Here is an 18,742-nt window from a genome sequence, read left to right on the forward strand (position 1 = left end):
CCGAAAGCAGAGTTCTGTCACCAGCTGACCATGCTGGCAAGTAAATAAATCACACAGACACAGAAATACCTTTGTCTGGCATCATGGATGACTTGAGGTGTCAGCTCCCATGATGGAAGGCAAGGGAGTAAGGGAAGCAAGAGGCAAGAGAGAGCACACCCTGAACCCCTCTATTTATTTAGGGGAAAAACATGCGATAGAAAGTTCCACCCAAATAAGGCAAGGGATTAGGTTTTGAAGGGTGGGGGTCTTGCTTGGTGATGTTTTGTGGTCCCCAGATTGACTGACAACTTGGAAAGCCACACCCATCTCAGGTGCTGTGTGGGATCACAGGCAAGGCAGGAGGAAAGGCACACATCTGTCGCACAGCCAATCGGGCAGCAATGTCAGGCCAGTCCCCTCATAGGCTCAAACACACATAGCTCATACAAACAGCCCATGGATGGCTCATGACAGAGTGCATAGAGGGGAGGAAGGAAGAGGACCTGAGATCAGTGCACTGCAGAATCCCAGAAAGGTCTAGAGGCAAAGAGTTACTAGGAAAAAAGGGAATAAGGGCTGAGGCAGGAACCTCCCCTGCACCTTGGGAAAAGATGAGATATTGACTCAGGAGAAAAGGCACAGTGGAACTGGAATAGTCCTCAAAAGGCTCTGGGAAAAAAGCACACAAGCCACACTCCCAGCTCCACACCCACAGAAGGCTTCACAGAGCAATCTGGGCACCCTTTATTGCTGAGCCTATGGGACTTCAGAAGCCTTCTCAGAGTTGCACTCCCAGTATCCACTACCAAAAAGCCTCATTTAAAAAATTAATCCATCTTCCCTGATGTCAAACAAAATACTACAACCACAGGCTGGGCCCTGAAGAACAGGAACTTCAGCTCCATGTGAATCTGGTGAGTATCATGAACTCATTTTAAACAAATAAAGGAGTGGCATGGAAGTCTGCATGCTGAACAGCAACAGCCCTGGGTTTCCAGAACACCGGCAGCCAGACCTACAACCCCAGGCAAGAGTTGAAAGGACTCCTCTCTGGAGAAATCAACTGGAACAAGTAAAAGACTGTGATATTTAAACTATTTGTCAGGAGATTGGTCCAACTTTGAGTCACAAGAGCAGGACAACCCAGGCAGAAGGTACAGCTGGTGCAGATGCAGAACCATGAAGGAGTGTGGCAAGTGTAAGGAGCAGCAAGAAGCCCAGTATTTGACAAGTGCCCAAATCCCAGGTCTGCAGAACCTGCTTTCCTGATCTGGAGCCTTGTAACTGCCTAACCATCCACTGCTTGACACACCATCATCCTTCCTCCTCCATGCAGCCATGATATTTCCAGAGCACAGATGTGGCTGCACCTCCACTCACCTCTGTATTAAAATCCCCTCAGACAAATCACTGCCCTTAAAATAAATACCAGTACTTCATATGATCCACTAGCCCCACAGGGTTAATCTGACTCTCCTGCCTATTCGGTACCATGCACCCCCATCCCCACCCAAAACAATTTTCTATTCTGCTCCCCTCCACCATCATGAAGGCTGCCTATCATCCATGAGAAACCTCACCCTTATTCTTTACCTAATGTTTTTTCATCCTGTAGGTCTCAGATTTTTTTTAATATTTAGTTACAGATGGACACAATACCTTTATTTCATTTATGTTTTTAATGTGGTGCTGAGGATGGAACCCAGTGCCTCACACATGCTAGGCAAGCACTCTACCACTGAGCCACAACCCAAGCCCAAGGTCCCAGTTTCAATGCCACTTGCTTGAGAAGCCACCCATGAGCCCTCCTATGCCTTTGGAGCACCACGTGCCTTTCCTGCCTAACACTTACCAATGCTGTGGTTTTATGTGTCGAAGCACCTGTTGTTTCAAAGTCTTTCTCTCCTGCCAGACAGTAAGCTCCATGAGTTCAGAAAAAAAAAAATAAAGTTTCTTTTTTGTTTTCCTAATACAATGCATAACACACAGGGGCACTCAATATTTAATTTGGTTGGCTTATATCTTTACCCTTAGTAAATACTTCATATAAGCATACTTTCTAAGAGTTTACTTTCATTTTAAATAAATTAATATAAACAGATAAGAAATAACACTTGGCAAACAGTATGACATATTTCAATAGCCATTTAAATTTCAGAATTATTTCATCATTTCCCAGGAAATTTGCAAAGCATTATTGAATAAATGGTCACATCGCTTCCTTAAATTACATGCAGCTGGAAATCCTGCTGGCTCCAAAAATAAGAGATCTTTTCTCCCCCTTGAATTGGATTTGCAGGCTGCATTTCAAAAATATTATGATCCTTATTGTCATCAGCATTGTTTCAAGAGTCATTAAGAATCACATTATCATTTAGCTAACTGCCTGGAACCCTCTTATTTCCCACCTCTAAGTACACCTTCCATCTACTAGGTTTTAAATTAAGACCACAGAGCTACTCTGGCATCCTGGATGAAGCAACAACATCCATAAAACACCATTTGCTCCATTTCTTTCCTTATTTCCCCTTAAGTAAAAACAGCACTATGGAGAAATGGGCACTTTCATGGCGATACATAATCAGGAGCATCCTCTTAGAAAAAAGAGTAATGCACAGTGCTGGCCTTCTAGTTCTTTGTTGATCCAGCCAAACACAGGAACAATGGTGCCTTGAAATGAAAACATTACCTAAATCACACAATCTTTTTTGGGGGGGTGGAGGTGGAGGGTTAAAGGGATTGAACTCAGGGCACTCAACCACCCCAGCCCTATTTTGTATTTTATTTAGAGACAGGGTCTCACTGAGTTGCTTAGCACCTCGCTTTTGCTGAGGCTGGCTTTGAACTCACCATCCTCCTACCTCAGCCTTCTGAGCCACTGGGATTACAGGCATGCACAACGGCACCTGGCTAAAGCGTATGATACTTTTAACAGACAAATCCAAAGAGAAACCAAGTTTAATTGGTGTGCTGTTTTTCTTTTATTTTGCAGTTACAAATGAAGATTCTTATATACCAACTGTACCTTAGGCAAATCTGGGAACACACATACACACTCACACACTACATGCCAAATATTACCCGAAGCTCCTTAGCACTTCATACCTTCATATACATTTCCACCTACAATTCCTCAGGCCTTGTGATTCACCTGACTTAGACCTTACCCAGCTTCCCCTGCAGGAAAAAAATATGTAGCCTTAGCCTCAGTCAGACCTGGACATGTACTTTCTCAGTCTATGCTTCAACCTGTACCCTCCAGCCAAAAAGGTTACTGCTATTTATCTCGTAAACTAATTGGTGTTGAGATACAAATGAAAAATTATGAGGTTACATGTTCCTTATGCCATATACATTTGAAATTTATCAAGGAGATCCAGAAATTGAAGATCCTTCAAGTTAAATAACCACATGGGAACTTTGGGCACAGGAAAGTGCCCGAAGGAAATCAGCCTAGAAGGGGAGACCATCTATTCCATCTGTGCATTTGTATCCACTTTTTAAAATATCTAATTAGTAGGAAACAACATAAAAATGATAAGAATCCATTCTAACTGCCTGGATTCTGTTCAGTTTAGTAATTTAACTGATGCGGTGCCTGGACATGGTCTCAGCTTTCAAGGATCTTATAGTCTGGGTTAGACATATAAGTCTAAAAGTCAAAGGCTCTATAGCTTAGATTCCACTAGATCACAAGCTCCATCCCCATGAACTCTTTGGGCGATTATGAGTCCAGTGTCTTTCACAATACTCAATAAATATTTAGTGAATGAATGAATTCTATTAGTATGATCTACGAAATGATTAGCTCTATCTTGGCTCATTTGGGAATGACAATACTTACTTTGTAAGACTTCTGTGTGTATGACATTAGACAATATGTGTAGAAGCTCCTACAAGTGCTTCCTTTTTCCAGTTAGGTAGCCTGCACTCATTATGATATCAGAAACAATGGAAGAAAGGGATAGTGTAGTCAACCTTCAAGCATTTAAAACAGAAGTAGCTTCTCTTAGCAAAGAGAGCTTATTTAACACATAATTTAAATATAAATAATGTCTTGTATATCAGCACATGGACTAGGAAAGGAGACGGGACAGCAGGTTTGGGACAATCTACTGTAAGGGAACTAGAAATCAACTATGGTCTCACTAAATAGCTAACCAGGGAGGGAGTTAAAACAGTAAAAGACTTGACAGACTTTAACTTCAGAAATCCCACAATAATCTCAACATGGTGATTGGGCATCAAGTGTGGTATCTGATCATTAAAATGGGCATGATAGCACAATATTGCCAAGGATGCAGAACATTGTGTTTTGTCCCCAACTCTCACACTGCTAACAAGTCACTAATCAATTGTGTCCCAGTTATCTTTAAAATGATCTGACCAATCGAAGAGTTATGTAAGACTAGTAAATGTGGAACACAGAAAACAAAAATGAAATAAATAGTAGTATCCATGGCTGTGCCTAATTTCACAATGTGTCTTCATTTCTACCATATGACTTAAGTATCCTTCTCCAGTGTGTATAATCATGTGTGGTAATCAGTATATTTGGCATACGACCTACTGTTTGACCTTTGATTCTTCCTTCCAGTTCTTCAGTTACACCACACAAAAAGAACAAGGTAAACAAATCATTAAGCTATATGCTTCATCAGAAAATACATCCATTTTAATACATTAAAGAAGCACTTACTGTGTCCAGTAACTAGTCTGACACAAAGATGAATAAGATTTTATGAAAGAGGCGGACATGGGAACGACTTCTCCAAAGCATACAAAGTGTGACCATTGTAGAACAAAGTGGAATAGAAGTGTAGCTACAGTGCAAGTCAGCAAAAGCATCATGGAAGTAGTGACATTCGAGTTCAATATTAAAGAATCAACAGAATGCTTTTCTGTCTTGCAGATGATAAAGGAAGGCCTTCTAGGAAACAAGTGGGTCAAAGACATGATTGACAGGGAAATGCAAATCATCTCACTCCGATTAGAACGGCAGTCATCAATAATACAAATAATAATAAATGCTGGGAGGATGTGGGGGGAACGGAACAATTATACAGTGTTTGGTGGGATTCTTAATTAGTACAACCACTATGGAAATAAGTATGGAGGTTCCTCAAAAGACTAGGGATGGAACCTCTGTATGAACTAGGTGTACAATTCCTCAGTATTTACCCAAAGAACTCAAATCAGCATACTATAGTGCTAACATGTTTACCATGTTTATAGCAGTGCAATTCACAATAGTCAAGTTGTGGAACCAGCCTAGGTATCTGCCAATGGATGAATTGATAAAGAAAATAAAGTGCATATATATAAAGTAGAGTTTTATGCAGCCATAAAGAATGAAATTCTGTCATTTGCAGGTAAAGAATGGAACTATAAAACATCATGCTAAGTAAAATAAGCCAGACCCAGAAAGTCAAGGGTTGTGTTTCATCTTATACACAAAAACTAGAGAAAATAAAAAGAAAATTGAAGAAAGACCAGCAGAAGATGGGGATCAGGGGGAGGGAGTTGGGGAGGAAAAGGAGAGATAGTAGGCAATGTAATTGACCAAATTATATGATATGTATGAATATATCACAATGAATCCTACTATTTTGTATAATTATAGTACACTATTTTTTTAAATATGACATGCATGCACATTACTTACTATTCTCAAAACTAATTTTGAGAATAGTAAGTAATGTGTCCAGATGGACAGATAAACAGGTACAACTAGATGGTACATTAAGGTTGAATCATAGATGCCTTATATTAATTATTAATTATTAATTCATAAACAAGTATTTACCAGGCACTTACTATGCCCTAGAAATCATCCTAAGTGTTTCAGATACAGCATGAACATGGCAGGCAAGATCCCTGCCCCAGATTTCTAGTATTTGCTAGGCTGAGGAATTTGGAATTTCATCTAAGGATGCAGAGTTCCACAGGGAATGTGGCACAAGCGGTGGTATACACCTGTAATCCCAGGGGCTTAGGAAGCTCCGGCAGGAGGATCACAAGTTCAAAGTCAACTTCAGCAACTTAGCAAGGCCGTAAGCAACTTTGTGAGACTCTGTCTCTAAAATATTAAAAGGACTGGGGATGTGACTCAGTGGTTAAGTATCCTAGGGTTCAATCAAAATAATAATAATAATAATAATAATGGACTGCAACCAGAGAAACTGGACATGGTATGATCAAGGTCCCTGATTCTGCCATCTTCCATGAAACATCATGGTCTTCTCATACATGTGTCTTTATTGGTAATTTCAGAGAATTTTCCTTCCAAAATATCATCATGGCTTGACTAAGTGAGTTCTCAAGAAAGATGTGAATTTGTTCTCCAACCTTAACAAATTGGTACACCAAGAACATATTTTTGTTGGATCCACAACATGTTGCACCACGAGCATCTCTTAGTCATCCTGACTCATTTCCTGAACTTTCAATTGCTTCAAGGAAAGCTCATTTAATTCAAAGTTGAGACAGGATCATAAAGACTGATTCCACCTGTAAGAGAACACTAAAGCTCAATCTCAAGAGGACCTCTCAAGAAAACGATGAGCCAACACACACACAGTGTCGCAAAGAAAAGAACTTAATTTTCCTCCACCAATCCATCCTTTCCAAATTAGTAAGGACTTTGAGGATTTATGAACTCTACTATTCATGTCACATATATCCAAGAGTCCCAAAGATTGCCCAAAGCCCTGGAATTATTCTAAGAAGACCCAAGGAATTCATTCATTTTATATGAAACTTCGCACATTTATTATTTCATTTAATCCATGTAACAACCTCAAGAATTAGGCAAATCCAACATAATCAGACCCACTTTAAAGATGGAAACACTAAACTCAAGAGACACCAAGACACTGACCCAAAGGTGCATGCTAGTGAATAGCCCAGTCATAACCAGAGGGCAGCCTTTGACTTCTGACCCCCCTTCTTTACCTCTGTGTTGTCTCTTCAGCCATCGATCACTGTCCCTCTGCCTCTGTGTCTCTCCCCTATTGTGCCTACACAGCTACATATCAATCCCTTGCTCTCTTAAAGGTTAACCCAGCCTTCCTAAAACCATTAGTCTCATTTCCAGAGTTCAGACAAAGCCATCCTGCTAAACACATTTCAAATCTCTTCTTCTCCTTAATGATCCTTTCATCCTCCTCACCAGCCTCCTCAGAGTTCCAGAGAAGTTGAACCCTAGCAACACACATTGACCTTAGTAGGATTCAGGCTATTTTTAAGTCAAGACGGACTGACATATTCAGGCAGCAGAGAGAGCCAGTGAGACGCCAAACTGAGTATCCACCCTGGAAATGAACAAAAATGGGAGGCAGGCTGGCTGGTTCAGTGTCCCTTCGGATTTATAATAAATTGTGGGAGAAAACTTGGTGAATTAGCAGTGACTCCGTGCCAGGAATGCTTTGCCTCAGCCAATCCTGGAACTTACTCTGCTAAACCTAGGCCACCTGAGGTTTTTCAAAAATATGACTTTCACATCAAATCCACAGAGCTCAGCCACAGCTGCCAAGAACAGGCCTAGAGAGCAAGCACATTGGCAGGCTGCTGCTGCCGGTCCCACTGCAGAGTCACAAGTGGAAGAGGGAAAGTCTCCCAAGTAGGAGTCAGGAATCCTAAATTCCTTACCACTTGATCCACGTGACATTGAGAAGGTCACCAGAAATATCCTGTGGCCTCAGCCACGGGCTGTGCAGCCCTTGCCATTAACCTCTCCAGAGACTCCTTCAGCCTTAGCCATGGAGAACTCTCTCACCCAAAGTTATGCCCTTCTAAGGTCAGCCACATCCAATCGTCATCAGTCTTAAAAGAAATGAAAATGTTGGCCCAAGGCTACACATCTCTGGCAGGCCTTTTTAGCCCCGGAGCTTCTGACAGTCAGTTGAGGCTGCCAGGCTGGGCCTCCATCAAGCTGGATTCCTCCTCCTACCCCATCTTGTTTCTTCCACCTCTCTTCCAAGGTTTTACCCCCAGGGAATTCCCCAATTCACATTCCAACAACACAGTGTCAGAGGGTGCATCCAGTAGGACTGAACACACAACACTGATACATAAATATCTCTGACACTATTGTAAATGCCAATAAAATGACACCTCCAATAAGAATCCTCTATAAACAAAGTTCCTTTATGTAAGTTAAGAAATCTTCACAAGCCATGAAAAGTTACATGGTTAGAGTTGTGGGGCTACACAAGACCTCTGCTAAGTTCCTAAAAGACAAAGAACAAATATTATTATTATTATTATTATTATTATTATTATTATTATTATTAAGGCTTCTGCTTCATTTTCTTCACAAGAGAAATGGAAAAAAAAAAAAAAACGTGGATGCAATTATGGAAGCAGAGATGCATGTCTTCTCCCTGGGAAGCTCTGTCTTTCTTTGCAGTTCCATCAGATATGGGCCCTATATTACCTTAAGTACCTAAGGACTTCCTGCCCCCTAACGACCTTCCGCATAAATAGGAAAACAAAATGATGCAAAATTCTGTAACTGTTTCCGATTTACTATGGAGATTGTTTGTTAGTTGTCTGTTTATTACAATGAGCTCTGAATTAAGTTCCCAGATCCCCTTCAGGACTGAAGGATTTATTCCCCAGTATTATAGTTTAGATGTGAGGCGTCCTCCAAAAGCTCATGTGTGACACTGTACAAGAAAGTTTAAAGGCAAAATTGAGTGAGGAGAGCCTTAGGGCAATGAGTAAATTAATCCCCTGATGGAGATTAACCGAGAGGTAACCAGGCAGGTAAGATGTGTCTGGAGGAGGTGGGTCCCTGGGGGCAGGCCTTTGGGTTTATGTTTTGTCCTTGTCAGACGGCACTCTCTCCCTCTCTGCTTCTTAAAGCCCTGTTCCCATCTGCTTCCTCTACCACCCACTTCTGCCATGATGTTCTCTAATTAACCTAGCGTCTCAATGAATGGAGCCAGCCCTCTATGCACTGAGGCCTCTGAAACCATGAGCCTGTAAATAAACTTTTCCTCCTATAATTGTTCTGGAAAAGAGCCCTCAGCTCTTAGCCCTCTCTAGGAATTGCCCTCAGCCAAAGATGGCTTCATCACCCATGAACACAACCCCATAAAACGATCCAAGAAGTTTCATGGTCTCCTCAGGACAACTCTGAAAGGCCATCACAGCTTCTGAGCTCCCTACCAAGTTGGCTACAAGTATGTGGAGTCTGAACCATAGCCCAGCTTCTCCTTCTGCTCAATCCTTCCTCTTAATTTTCCACAAATTAGTAAGTTGTAAAACTTAATAAGTTTCCTGCATACTAGCATCTGTCCCAGAGTCGGTTTCAGATAGTACCACTAGCCCTCTGGAAATGAAGGTGCTTAGATGGAATTTTGGTGGTTGGATACTGTCGGGCTGACTGGCTAAGATCCCATCACTGACAGTGGGTCCCAGAAAGCTCCAAGTCCTCCACTGACATCCTTTACAACAGGTGCCAGCAAGAACCAACACCTGACACTGGATTCTAAGGAAGATGGTTCAAAGTGGAGAGTGCAACTGGTTACTTTCACCAGTGTTGAACTGGACAATATACCAATGGAGAGAAATATATCAGGTTTTTGAGAATATGAGAGAAATATAAACTCCGAGGAAAACAGAATTAGATGATTGATGTTCTTAAGAAAAACAATGAAAATCATTAATCAAAAGCTAAGTTGAAAAACAAAGCTAAATTTAAGTGTTAGTGGAACTGTAAATTAGTACCACTCTGGAAAACAGAGTGGAGATTCTTCAAAAAACTAGGACTAGAACCACCAGATGAACCACATATCCTACTCCTCAGTATTTATACATGAAAAAGAACTAAAATCAGCATACTGAAACAGTAGTCACTTCGATGTTTATAGCAACACAATTTACAATAGCCAAATTATGGAAACAACCCAGATTTCCATCAATCGATGAGAAAATGTGGTATATATACACAATAGAGTTTTACTTAGCCATGAAGAATGGAAATATGGTATTTGCTGGTAAATCGATGAAATCGGAGAACATCATGCTAAGTGAAATAAGCCAGATTCATAAAAAATAAAGAATGAGGAGTTTGGGGATGTGGCTCAAGCGGTAATGTGCTCACCTAGCATACACAGGGTGCTGGGTTCAATTCTCAGCACCATATAAAAATAAAATAAAGATGTTGTATCCACCAAAAACTAAAAAATAAATATTAAAAAATTCTCTCTCCTCTCTAAAAAATAAATAAAAAATAAAGAATGAAATATTTTTTCTCATTTGTGGAAGCTAGAGCAAAATAAAGGAAAGAAGGCAATAGGGAAGGGGACATCATAATATATAGAGAAGATCAGTGGAGTAGAACAAGGAGAATGAAGGAGAGAGGAAGGATGGGAAAGGGGAGGAAATATGGAATGAATCTAATATGATAATGTTATATACATATGTAAACGTACCAAAGGTAATTTTACCTTTATGTACATGTAGAGAGAACCAATCATAAATAAATAAATAAAGGAATGAAAAGAAAATCAGTAGAGGAAGGAAAATAGGGGAAGGGAAGAGAGGAGGAAAATCTGGGGAGAATAAAGATTTAAATCAAATTCCTTGCATGTATCAATTTGTCAAAATGAATCCAAATACTATGTATAATTATATTGCTCTAAAAAGAAAACAAAGTTGATATTCAGTTGTGCAAGATAAAAGTCAGTCCTAGAGTTCTGCTATACAATATTGTACCTATAGTTTAGAATACTGTATTAACTTAAAATTTTGCTAAGGATAGATCTAATGTTAAGAGTTCTTTACATTTTATTAAAAAAAAATTTAAAAATCCATGGCAAGGGAGCTAAGTGCTGAAGTTACTTATACTTCCCAATTTCAAAAGTATTACAAACAAATGGTAGTCAAAACAGTGTAATACTGTCAAAAAGATATACATATCAATGGAGTCCATAAATAAACCCATGCACTTATAGCAGATTGGATTTGTACTATTGTAAAAAACCAATCAATAGAGAAGAATATTCGATGCAGCAGGTGTGTTGGGACAATTGGGGATCCTCAAACATAAGAACAGAATCAGACCCATATATGAAAACTAACTCCAGATGAATCAAATTCTTAAATTTAAAAACCAAAACTATAAAGCTCTTAGAAGGAAATAGAGGCAAGTCTTGACAATCTTAGGTTTGGCAATGGTGTCTTAAATAGGAACTCACAACAACATGGGCAACAAAAGAAAAATAGAAAAATTAAATTTCATTAAAACTTAGAACTTTTGTGCCTCAAACTATACTATCAGAAGAGAATAAAAAGACGATTCACAGACATGGAGAAAATATCTTCAAATCACATATCCGAGAAGGGTTTAATACCCAAAGAATACCTACAACTCAACAACAACAACAAAAAAAAAAAAAACAGCCCAAATAAAAGATGGGCAAAGGGCTTGAATAGACATTTTAAAGAAAATATACAAATGGACAATAAGTACATGCTATTCATCACTGGTCATTGGAGAACTGCAAATCAAAACTATTTCATACCACTTAGCACCCACTAAAATAACCTTAATTTAAAAAAAAAAAAAAAAAAAGCAGATAATAGCAACCATTGACCATGATATGGAAAAACTGTAATGCTTGTACATTGCTTTTGGGGATGTAAAATCATGCAGGTGTTTTGGAAAACGGTCTGCATTTCCTCAAAAAGTCACAAACAGTGTTACAATATGATTCAGCAATTCTACTTATACACCCAAGAGAACTGAAAACATACTCAAAAAACAAAACCCACCACATCTTGGCCAATGTTCACAGCAGCATTATTCACAATAGCCAAAAATTAGAAACAACTTAAATGACTAACAACTGATGAATGTGTAAATAAAACATACTATATTCATATAGTACAATATTATCCAATCATAAAAATAAAGAATTGACATGATCTTTGTGGATAAACCTTGAAAATATTATCCTGAGTGAAAAAAGTCAAACACAAAAGGCCATATATTGTATGAAAACATTTATATGTAATGCCCAGAAAGGGAAATCTGTACACACACAAACTAGATCAGTGGTTTTTAGGAATTGAGAGGAGGAAGCCCTGACAATCAACCACTAATATACTTAGCGTTTCTTTCTGGGGTGATAAAAATACTTTGGAATTAAGTAGTGGAGATAGTTATACAACTTTTGGAATAAAATAGAATTATAGAATTGTATACATGTAAAGGGCAAATTTTATGTTATATGAATTGAATCTCAATTTTAAAAAGCATGGTTTAAGGGAAAAATAAGTGTGAAAGTCAAAGGATATCTTCGACAGAAACTTATCAAAAGAGAATTTTATCTCCTAATACTGGAGGACAGAGAAATCTAAGAATAGGCCAGTACTTAGCATACTTCAAAAAAAAAAGTTAAATGCCCAACACAGGTAAATCTGCTAAATTCAATGCTGTGATTGGCAAAGATTGGAAATCTAAGATAGATGCGCGTCATCTAGACTGATGTACTATGTACCCCAAATTCCTCTGACTTCAAGTCTTCAGAAGTGGCCTACTCCTCACTGTTAAAGACAGATGCTTCCTCTTTGCTCAAAGACAACATGGAAGCCTCCCTCTTGTAATAAACAAGTATCTCCATTTCATGATCTTTCCCCTCTGTCCCTCCTATAAATCAATAAAGTTAAGTCATTTCCCATCCAGAGAGGAGCTAGGTGTGGTAAAGGAGAAAAGATGGCACCCCAAAGGAACTTCAACAGCCAGGAGCCAGGAGAATAAATATAGCAATCAATGGAGGGCAGGTGGAGACTGGGGAGAGCATTTTGAAGAGTTTACCAATGCTGGCATGCTTTGTCTAGGATATAAGAATTAAGATCCTGGCAGTGCCCTTCCATGGAGTGTTAAGGTGCTGCCAATAGAGTTGTTACATACTTACAGAAAGCGATGGTCCACACTTAGTAAAGTAGGTTTGTCAGAACTCCCATGGCAGACAGTAGAAGAAGACAGGATGCTAGAGTAGATAGACTACAAGTCAAATAACCCACCAGATAACTTTTCTCCTTAGAAAGATACAAGTATTTTCTCCTTAGAAAGACCTAAGGAATAAAATATTTGGTCAGAATGGCAACAGCATCACTGAGAAGCCAGGTGGTGGCACCCATCCACAGATCAGGAGAGATAGTGCAAGATGATGTTGCGAAATTAGGTTCGTTAGTAGCAATGAGAAAGATATGATCCCAAAAGAATAGAGGTCAGGTGGTAGTGATCCTCTATCAAAGTGGATAACTGTCATAATTAGTGGCAAATTAGGGAGGCACAATGGGGAGGGTTAATAAAACATGCATTTCTCCGAGCAAAGTATAAAGAAGGTCAACAAGTGCATTATTCACTCTGTACAACCAAAAATAAATAGATAATAAGATAAAGGAACAGACACTGGGGGCAGCCACCCCAAGGAAAAACACACAATTCCTTAACCTGTTTTTCAACTCAAAAACCATTCACTGAAGCAGAGTCTGGGGCTCCAGGAGGAAGGACTCTGAAACAAATGTAAAAGGTGATGGATGATTCCCCGAGTCTTTCCACAAAGTAGCTTCAAACACTTATATATTGAAGGGAATATATATTGGGGGAAAGGAAATATATATTGATGAAAGGAAAACATTGAAATAGTTAGAGAACTACAGGTGGGTCTGAAATGACACTAGTACCCAGGGAATCATAGCATTGTCATTGCATTCTGTTAGGGGTGGGATGGTGGTCTCTGGGCCAGCTAATAAATGCAATCGTGGCCCACTCCAGTTCCTAAGGGCCCAATGAGTGCATGGACTCGCATAATAGTCATTTCTCTATCCTCAAAAACATAAGGTACTTAGTAGTTTGAAAAGCCAACATTGGTTCCTTCACCTAAAGAGCAAGCACTATTGTAGTGAGGAATAAAGGACCAAGGGAAAACCCCTTCACTTCCTTGCCCACTCCTTGGCCAAGTGTCACACTCTTGGGAGAATGGCAGAGATTGGTGCATTCTAAAGGCTCACAGGGGTCATGGTTCCCAGCATCATCTTCCTTTAATTCTAAAGGAATTAAAGTCCAATTCCTTCAGATGCTAAAGAAATCCTGAAGATTGGCAAACTCAACAAAATTGTAGCCCTGATTTCAACTGTCATGCTATTATATGATATAATATCTGCCATCGGGGCCGGGGATGTGGCTTAAGAGGTAGTGCGCTCACCTGGCATGCGTGCCGCCCGGGTTCGATCCTCAGCACCACATACAAACAAAGATGTTGTGTCCACGAACAACTAAAAAAATAAATATTTTAAAAAATTTCTCTCTCTCTCTCTCTCTCTCTCTCTCTCTCTCTCTCTCTCTCTCAAAAAAAAAAAATAATAATAATAATATCTGCCATCAATGTGGTACCTGTATTCTTTTCCATTCTCATCTGATAGGAGAATCAGAAATTCTCATTCATTCAGAATGGACAACAGTATACACTTACCATCATGTTCCAGGAAGAGGTACATCCACAATTGGGAGCAAGAGGACCAATGGAACATTACTAGTGCCCCCAGAGGCCCCTGTCATCCACCACTGTTACTAGAGCTTCAGTTCCCCTCATGGTTGCATGGTTGTCCTATACGACCACTGATGGAAGAATAAACCTTGCATTTGGTTTACACATGGTCAGCTTACTATAGGAGTAAAGAAAAAAACAGGTTGCAACTGCCTAATAGGATAACTTTTAAAGATAGAAATGAAGGGAAATCCTAATGGGCAGAGCTACAGGCAGTATATCTAGTTGTATAGTTTTTGTTGAAAGAGAGTAGACAGTAGCAAATGCCTTGACCCATTGGTAAAATGGCTGATAGCAGAAAAATTGAAGGATAGAGAGGAAAAGGCATGTGGATATACTTATGGGAAGGGGCATGGTGTGTAAATATCCTTGCATTGACCATTAATGCCTTCCAGAGAACATCCAACATAGAAAAGACAATTCAACCACCAAAGCAAGACTCAATCAACCAGCTAATAATCAGCCAGCGTATCACTGGCCAGGCCAGTGTTGGATTATAGGTGCAAAAATTAAATAGCCATAGTGGAAAGAGACTACAAAAGTGTCAGTAAGATGCCTCCCATTTATTGGGGCAGACCTGATCACTACTACCACAAAACGTGGAACTGCCTACCAGTATTGAACACCATTCCTCAAAGAAACTCCAGGCAACTGAGAGACAATTGACTACATTGAACTCCTCCCACTTTGGAAGGAACACCTGATCTGAGAAGACAAATACTATGAGCATAGGTTTGGCTTCTCTGCCGACAGGGCATCAGCCACTACCACCATATGAGGGTTTTCAGTATATTCAAACCTCTGCTACAGAACTCCACATAATTCACTTTACAGCAAAATAAGTTAAGCAATGGGTTCCACCGTCCCACCACAAATCAGACCACTCAAAAGCAGCCAGACCAACAGAGCCAACCAAACAGGCTGTTAAAGTCAGAGCTTTTCAGAGACAAGACTCTGAAAGGATAGGATCCCATCTGTGAGGACACACTGTATGGTTCGAACCAGTGACCATGACACTCTGTGTCTGAAAGGAGGAACGGGTGTGTCTGGGAGGGAAGGGGTTGAGATAGGGGCTGCTTCACTTTCAGGGACCTCTCATGGAACTGGTACTTCTTAGCCTGACAACTCTGGTTTCCATAGGTTTACAGGTTCCAGACTTCCAAAGGAGATCCAACAGTTTTCAATCTACACTTGATACCCAAGCATTTGGGGGGCCCTTATGCGAAGGAAGCAATATGCAAAGAGAGCAGTTACCATCCTTTCAAGTCGAGTTGTCCCTGACCACCAGGAGGAAGTCGGACAGCAAGGAATATAATAAGTATCCAAGCGATCCAGTGGGGCATCACTGAATATTCTTTGGCTCAAATTGATGAGGAATAAAGAGCTGGGGATATAGCTTAGTAGTAGAGGTCTTGCCTAGCCTAGCATATGTGAGGCGAGGGTTCAATCCACAGTACCCCAAAAAGGTGGAGGAGAGTTCATTGATGAAAGCAGCACCAAGCCTAGAAGGGACATGCTGATTAGGAACTCAGATATCTCAGAACGGGGGTCTGAGTACCCCAAAGTTTAAGCCACTTAGCCCAGAGAAGGTGGAAGTGGAGGGTGAAAGGAAACTATAATGGAAAACAGAGGAAGGAGCTGATGACTGTCAATTGTCACTCAAGCCAAGCTTAGTAATAGGGACCCCAGTTCACCCAACTAACTTACCCCTTCCTCACGGAAAGTGGCCAGCACAGTCCTGGAGGATCTGCTTTCAGAATTCACACAAAGAAGAGGGTCAGAGCAGCAGAAAGAGCAGGACAGAGCCCATGCTGAGACGGGATGACTGGTCTCCTCTGGCCTGTAGACTCATCCTGCCCCTGCTGACGGAAGTGCTTCCACCTAACAGCTCTCAGCTGTGAGACCTTTCTAGCAACTGCCCTCAGCTGAAGAGAGCTTCCTTTCCCAGTGTCACACGCTCTTACAGCAGGGATAGATCAACATGGCCTTATAACAGCCTGCCCGCCTCCTCAATGTAGGAAATGTGCACCCTTAGCCATGGCATTCCTGGAGAGGGATTAACAGACTATCAATTATCCATCAATAGCTCTTTTTGCGCAATCCCACTGCCTTCTCTTCCCCACAGGTGTTACTCCTGAAAGCAACTCCAAAAATCTTCCTGCTTGCAAATCTATGCCTCAGAGTTTGATATCTGGGAGGCCTGACCTACAAAGTTTATAATGATACCAAAATAGAAAGAAAAGATTCCAGACGACCTTGCATTTTAAGTTTCTTATCACTAGATTAAGGTTATTTGGGATCATATCTTAATTCTGCTAAATTATCTTTTAACCATCCTGATTAACATATTATCAAACATCCCCAAAGAAAATTGGAGAACTTATCCTATGGTTTTCAAGTCTCCAAAAGGCTGTTTTAATCTCAATAAATGACCTCACTTCACAGAAATCAAGGCTGAGCATTATTTCTTTTAACCTCCTTCCTCCCTCTCCTAAATTTGTGTACTCACACATACTTTGTTCCTTTCTTCCTTTCTCAGATAATAAAATGTCTCCTTCCATGCTAAGGTTAATTCTTATTACTTAGTTCTTTACCCTACGGTTTCCTGAATTCTCCAAAGTGGTATTTTATCAAAGTCCTTAATCTCTTCATCTGAAAGTTTCCTTCCTTTTAGTTTATTAATATCTAAAACATTATTCCATCAAAATCTTTAATCTCTCCATATAAAAGTTTCTTTCCTTTTAGTCTATAAATACCATTGCCTGTTTAAAGAATAAAAACAGAAACAAAATCTTGGGGTCTATTTTTTTTTCCTTAACATGCATATTTTTCTCCTATTCTTCACCACTAAACAGGGGTGAAGTCTGTAATCACAATATGTCATTTTGAGTCCTCAGTAAACTGCGGTCTGGAGTCTATGCCCACATCCACTAAACTGCCCCTCTGTGAAGGCACTGGTGATTCCTGATAGTCAAGCTCAGTGGCTTTTCCTCAGTCCTCTCCCTTTTCGGCCACTCCATGATATTTTGCATCATTTGGCCTTGTATTATTTTTTCCCACATTTTTTTTTATTCTGTTTTGGTTTTGATAATTAGTTCTTCTTAAACCATGTCATACATTTCTCATACTGATATCACATGGCCCATTATAGTACAGGCAGGGGGATTTACTTTTGGTGGACCACGTTTCTATACCTTCATACCTTCTATACCTTCATACCTTCTATACCTTCATACCTTCTATGAACTCCAGCCTGGAGTTCCTTGTTCCTGGCACCTTCAACACATGCTTCTCCTTTTTCTGCAGATACTTAATAATAGCAGCTAGTTAGCCTCAAAGTTTTTCTTAATGTGTTCCATTTTCAAGGTCAGTTTTTGTTCTACCATCTTGCTGAAGTTGTTGCTTTCCTCCAAAGCCTCCAAGGGACTTTTTTGCTCTTGTTCTTTCTTCTCTCTTAATTGCTTCAGCACCTGGGCCTCCTGAGACTTTCTTTCCTCTGCAGCCTCTACTTTTTCCTGGACCTCATCTAGGACAGGGTTTTCTCCTTTGGAGAAACAAGAATTCTTTGGACTTCTGAGATAGGACATGGAGGCATTAAGATCAGCTCAAATGCCTGGCTGGGGGCAGACCTGCTGATTTGCTTCAATTCCGTATTATCTTCAGTGTAGATGTCAATCTTGCAAATTCCTGGTGGAAGCAAATTCAAGCCAGGGACAGCATGGACAACCCCTTCATCTACTCCTTGTAGACTATTGCCGTTTTAGCCATTGTGGGGGACGTGCCCATGCTGAGTAGTGGGGAAGGCAAAGCCTCCAGCTAGAGCAGCAGAGAGAGCAAGAGGAAACTCAGGCCTGGTATTATTCATAAAACTCTCCTTATTACATCTCCCAAGAAGCTGTTCTGCCCAGATTCCTATAAAACTCCCTAACCATATTTTCTTAGTTTCTAACCACCCACTATAGCCACTCCTAATATTCTGTTTTTAATTCCTTTCCAACTATAACCTTCCTCTGCTTTAGTAAATCCATTTTTTCCCATCTTGAACTACAAAAATGATGATTTCCCCATTTGGGATAGTTTCTCTTTAGCTCTAAAACACATTTTTACCATGTAGTAATATGTTAATTATTAACAGCAAAATAAATCTTTTATTGTGAATCTTTCTATCCTCAGGTACTAAGTATTCATGCTAA

The 18,742-nt window shown here is 40.1% G+C and overlaps 1 pseudogene; it reads right to left on the reverse strand.

Annotated features, from left to right (window-relative positions):
• Nucleotides 1–15,215: 15,215 nt before the first annotated feature.
• LOC101955301 (stathmin-2 pseudogene) lies at nucleotides 15,216–18,317 on the reverse strand (annotated as a pseudogene).
• Between the last annotated feature and the right edge of the window lie 425 nt (nucleotides 18,318–18,742).

This window comes from Ictidomys tridecemlineatus, chromosome 6 (genome assembly GCF_052094955.1).
Source record: "Ictidomys tridecemlineatus isolate mIctTri1 chromosome 6, mIctTri1.hap1, whole genome shotgun sequence".
Classification (NCBI taxonomy): domain Eukaryota; kingdom Metazoa; phylum Chordata; class Mammalia; order Rodentia; family Sciuridae; genus Ictidomys; species Ictidomys tridecemlineatus.